We start from the raw sequence: 6,065 nt of genomic DNA on the forward strand, positions 1-6,065 counted from the left end.
AAAAAAAAATCTCTATATTGGTTTCAGCCTTCCCAGCTTCATCCCTTTTTCTCTGGCTGTGCCCAGGTCCCCTGCCTCAGATCATGGCTCCTATGCCTCAGCTCCTCACCCTCCTGCCTAGAAAAAGTCTTAACATGCAGAGCAGCCCCATGGTACTCTACCACATGGCCTCCAAACTTCCCTTATCACCACAACCTAGTTCTCTGGTCACTCTTGAGCACAAAATATTAGCCAAATGGTTCCAAATTCAAACATAAACCCCTCCTTGGGTCTCTAACTACTGTAGCACCCCCACTTTAATAAGCTGGGCTATTCTGCAGTCTCCAAAGTACTTTCTTATTCTCTGACAACCAGCTCTTTCTACAACTCCTTTCTCCACAGTCTACAGGCCTAGACTACCAGGCCTAGCCCAAGGGCTTGGCTTATATGCATACAAGCCTTACTGCCCTCTGGCCACCTGACTGCAGCCTCTGCCAACAGGGCCCAGATGCTGCTGGCTTCCTAATCAGCATCCCTACATTCTGCTGCCTGCAATTTGCAGCCTGGGTCCTGCAGCTCTATTTAACCAAGCTACACATACCTCTGACTCTTTACAGCCAGGTTTTCTACAAGCTGCCATGGCCTTGATGGCTCCAGACCTGCTTTCCTGTTTTGTCTCCAGTAACAGAGCTGGAGTAAGTGTCCATAGATGTTAAGACCTGAAAGGATTACTGTGGTTATTTAGTCTGACCATAGCATTTCAGTCAGTAACTTATGCATTAAGCCCATAACTTCTGGCTGAGAGAAGCTTTGATTCCATGAGTATGCACATTATATTGAACTATAAGAGTCATCAGCAATGAACAGAACCAAGCTGTTTTCTACTCTGAAGTACTACTGTGGTGCTCAGATTTGCAAAAATGGAGTCCCCAGCATTTTGAACAGATTTTAAAAGCAAAATTGTAAAGTAACAGCAATGGTTTAAAATTCTGACTGTAGAAAGCTACCTATTGTAGCCACAAAAATGGCAGTCAGTAAAATTGTTAAAGAAAATAAGCTGTTAAGAATTCCTTCTACACTGTGTCTGGCAATTGACTTTACATACTATAGTGTGGTGGAGGTTGAAATCAGAGAACATGACTATATAAATCTATTTGATGACAATCACATTCTTTGACAGAAAGAAACATGAAGCACTTTGTTCAGCCAGTTCCAGGAGAAAGATCTGGATTACTGAACAACTCAGTTTGCATTGTGACCCCAGCCAAGCCAGTTGCTGTCTTGGGCTGTGATCTCACATAATTAGTTGTACGCATTTTTATATCTTTCTTAGATCAAGGCCCTTGTGTTTTACATGGTCCAGTTGTAAATATGGGTTCAGAAGCAGGTCCTCACTGAAAACCAGATGCTGTATGTGAGCTGAACAATCTTAGGTAATTAAATTACAATAAAAAAATGCTTCATTCATTAACTAGGGTAATTGACCAAAAAGCTATAGGACACTGGCTATTTTCAGTATAATTGGAATGATATAATTCAGGGTGCAATCTCTGTGCAAAACAGGTCATTCAGGTCTAATGTGCCTTCAGATTATTATATTAAATGGATCATAAATGTCCTCACACTAACTTTTTCTATTTTCAGCCGTTGATGATTTCAGTAAATTTAGGCTAGGCATACACTTGGCCCATGCTTTATAATAATTGGCACTTCATCAGATTTCAAAGGTTATTCTCTTTTTTTCTGTGTGTATTAAGTTAATATTGCATATAAAATACATTTAAATAACATTTCTCACATAAAATACATTCTTTGTAGATCACTCCAAACTCAGTAGAGGGTTCCATGCTATTATTTTAATTAATAATAAAGTATTATTAATAACATGTGTTTAATCACTTTGTATGTGATTATTATTGTTTTTATTTATTATTTATTAAGTGCCAAGACACAGAAGTGTCTCTGTGTAGAGCTTGTAGGATGATTGGATGAAGGACTGCTAGGAAAACTAGGAAATGAATGAAGTAGGAGGGGGAAGGTTGCTTTGTTTTTGACAGAGATGAGATGGTTATAGCCAGTGAGAGAGAATTTTTTTCTTCCTAGCAGGGCACCATACTGGGATGACTCCTGAAGTCCCAATTCAGAACTCAGACAAAATTCTTTTGGAATAAATACTGATTTTTCCCAACTTAAGAACTGTTCTGATGGCCGGAGATTCATCCGTACACATCTCTCTTATTCCAAAATTTAGGGAAGGGGCTTCTGGTAAACAAATGAACATCATAGGACTCTGTAATGAAACCACACAACAATTCCAGCTTTTGGACACTAGTTTTTGGACATGTTCTGAGAATTTTAACAGAGATCTTTCTTCAGATTAATCACAGACAAACTGTATTTTATAAGACCTCCACTAATTTCCAATTTCATCTGAACAACTTGCACAGCACATTAGATGATTTAACCAAGCAGATCTGAAAGACTAGCTTTCAGCAGACAGTGTTCTTTGTTAAAACTTAGTCACAGACCAAATTCAATAGACCCTCTGCTGCAGGCTTATGTTGAAATGCCAGAAAGGCATGTGACACTGTTGAATATGTTGGAATTTATTGTTTGGAAAAATTAAGCTTGTCTCCATATTTAATCATTAAATAGCCATATTCTCAATCTGAATGGAAAAGGAGGGGGAGTGAACACAGTTGTTTTGTATATTTCAACAGAGATTCCCTTATATATGTATTGAAACAGTGAATATGTGACCTCTTCTCAGCAAACATACAACATTTTGCCCCTCAAACAACCAGTTTTGAGAGCTGAATAAATTTGTTATAAGCAATCTATACAATCACTTATAAATAGTTACAATAGTTACAGCCTGACTGATCTGGTTTCATTTTATGACAGGGTCACAAAATGCTTAGATGCAGGAGTAGAGGTGGATGTCATTTTCTTGGATTTTAGCAAGGCCTTCAATATGGTATCTCATCCCATTCTCATAAATAAATTAAGAGGCTGTGATATAGATGTTTACATGGTCCAGTGGGTGGCAAATTGGCTTAGTGGTTGCATCCAGACAGTGGTAGTAGATGGGTCGGTGTCGACCTAGAAGGATGTGGGTAGTGGGGTTCCACAGGGTTCGGTCCTTGGACCTGTACTCTTCAGTATCTTCATCTGTGACTTGGATGTTGGTGTGAAGCATACTCTGTCCAAGTTTGCAGACGATACTAAGTTGTGGGGTAAAGCGCACACTCTGGAGGGTAGGGAACAATTGCAAGCAGACCTGGACAGGTTAGAAAAGTGGACAGTACACAATAGGATGCGGTACAACAAAGACAAGTGCAGAGTGCTGCACCTAGGGTACAAAAATATCCATCACACCTACTGGCTGGGAAGTGACCCTCTCAGCAGCACAGAAGCAGACAGGGATCTCGGAGTCATAGTGGACTCCAAGATGAACATGAGTCGTCAGCGTGATGAAATCACTAGCAAAGCTAACCACACTTTATCATGCATCAGTAGATGCATGACAAATAGATCCAAGGAGGTGATACTTCCCCTCTATGTGGCACTGGTCAGACCACAGTTGGAGTACTGCATCCAGTTTTGGGTGCCGTGCTTCAAGAAGGATGTTGATAGACTCGAGAGGGTCCAGAGGAGAGCCACTCATGTGGTCAGGGGCCTTCAGGACAAGCCCTGTGAGGAGAGACTGAGGGACCTGGACCTCTTCAGCCCCCACTAAAGAAGGCTGAGAGGTGATCTTGTGGCCGCCTACAAATTCATTAGGGGGACGCACCAAGGGATCGGAGATGGTCTGCTCACCAGGGCACCTCTTGGGGTAACAAGGAACAATGGTCACAAACTGACAGAGAGCAGATTTAGGCTAGATATCAGGAAAAACTACTTCATGGTAAGGGTGGCCAAAATTCAGAATGGGCTTCCAAGGGAGGTGGTGCTTTCCCCACCGTGGGGGTCTTTAAGAGAAGGCTGGATAGGCATCTGGCTGGGGTCTTCTGACCCCAACACTCTTTCCTGCCTAGGCAGGGGGTCAGACTCAATGATCTATTGAGGTCCCTTCTGACCCTAGCATCTATGAATATGTTCATAAATACTGCAAGCTGTTTATTTTGTAAGAAATAATGCCTGAGAAGAGCTACTGTGGTCAATTCATTCTATAGATACAGCCGTAGCAATAAAGATATAAACTATAAATGGGGAAAGTACCTGTATATGTACTTTTTACACTTCTGTTTGAGTGTTGGTGTTTATATATTTATTTAATATTTTAAGTGGAGTTGATAAAGTATTTATCATTGATGGATTTATTACACCTGTCAAATCACTTTAATATATGTTTTGATAGTGATATAACAGCTACGATTATTTTGTAATTTTTGCTAGCACCACATCAAGTAATTACATTTCTATGCACATAGGTGGGGCTGTGCTGAGACAGAAATAACCAGTACAAAATATGCAGCTTAAAAGGTGAATGGAAACAGAAATGTGGACCACATACCCCCACAGATAAATTCCTTTTTGAAAGCGGCATGTTTATTTAGAGGGAGCTACTAGAGAAGAGGGCCTATATTTTTGTATGAAGATTGTATGCACAAATTGAACCACTGCACATGGTAACTTGCAAAGAGACTGTTTTTATGCACAAATGTTGCCTCCTTTTATGCACAAATGTTGCAACAATTTATTCTTTACCAGCTGTGATAGAATACAGTATCATGGATCATACACATGCGCTTTAATGCACAGTAGCCTATTTTACTGTGCATTAAAGCGTTACATTAAAAACTGTGCAAATATACTAAAACACAGTAAAACAGGCTACTGCACAATAAACATCACTTTAAAAACATGCACTTGTGGTACTGCACATTAGGGCAGCCTAATGCACATTTCTTTAGTGCTTCATACTGGAGGTACTAAGTTTGATACGTATTAGGAAAAGTGCATTAATGCACATGTAGATGTGCCCAGCAAACTCTAAAAAACTTTGAAGAATGAAGGACTGACATGAACATGCAGAGATTGGGGCCTGTAGTTCCTGGGAATTATCAAAGATAATGTTTTTACCTTTTAACAGAGTGTAGCATGGATATCAGATATAAAACGTGACTTTCCATTTATGCACTACACAAAACAACACGTGTAACCAATGAAAATGGAGAAGTACTCATAATAATCCTAAATATAGTAGGTAGGTAGGCCCTTCCTGCTAAATTGTTTCCTTTGGAGGAAGTAATGGCTTTTAATTCCAGCCAGTGGGTTTCAATGTGTAGAAATATATGCTATATATGCCCTGGCAAAGAAGTATGCAATTAGCATATATTAAAAAGTGATACTTTCATCTGCTCTCAGTCATAGGCTCTACAATCATTAAAATAAATAGCTCACCACAACAGCTACTACAAAGAAGAAAAATCTTATTTACCCTCATAATTGTTAAAAAATGTGTGATAGGGAGAGGTTCTTTATTTCAGCTAATGTAATGAGAATGGAAAATGGTACAATTGGAACCCATTTTCATTACAATCTTTAACTTGTAATCTTGTTTTCCTCCTTATGGGCCTTATTCACAGTAACTTGCAGCAAATCAATCAGTAGCACTTTAAATTAAACTTCTTAAATATTCTTAACTATGCATTTAATATGGGTGCTGAAAGTCAGTTATAGCATTTTAATTATATCATTTCATCACTCCAAATATTTTTTTAAGGAAATGTGATGTTTTGAAGCATATCCATGATGGAAATTGGTATTATTTCCTTCTGCCAATCAGTGTAGGTCAACAAAATCATCAGGTTATAGGCTCAGTGCCATAAAGTAGGCATTAGCATAAATTTACGAGTGATTATCAGGGATCTAGGTTTTCTGTTTCCCATGGAAAAATGGGAAAAAGTGGATTTTCCCTTTTACCTGACAAAAATGCAGATTTTTCATTTTAACAGAGAAACACATGGATTTTCCACTTTTGCAAAGAGCTCTCTGCAAGCTGGCAGAGTTCCAGCCTGCAAGGGGCTGGGGAAAGCAAAAGGAGGGCGGTCAGGCAGAGGGTGCCACGTGCATGTGCACAT

The sequence above is a fragment of the Gavialis gangeticus genome, unplaced genomic scaffold, assembly GCF_001723915.1.
Source record: "Gavialis gangeticus isolate Ggan-Ray unplaced genomic scaffold, GavGan_comp1, whole genome shotgun sequence".
In the NCBI taxonomy this organism is placed as follows: Eukaryota; Metazoa; Chordata; order Crocodylia; family Gavialidae; genus Gavialis; species Gavialis gangeticus.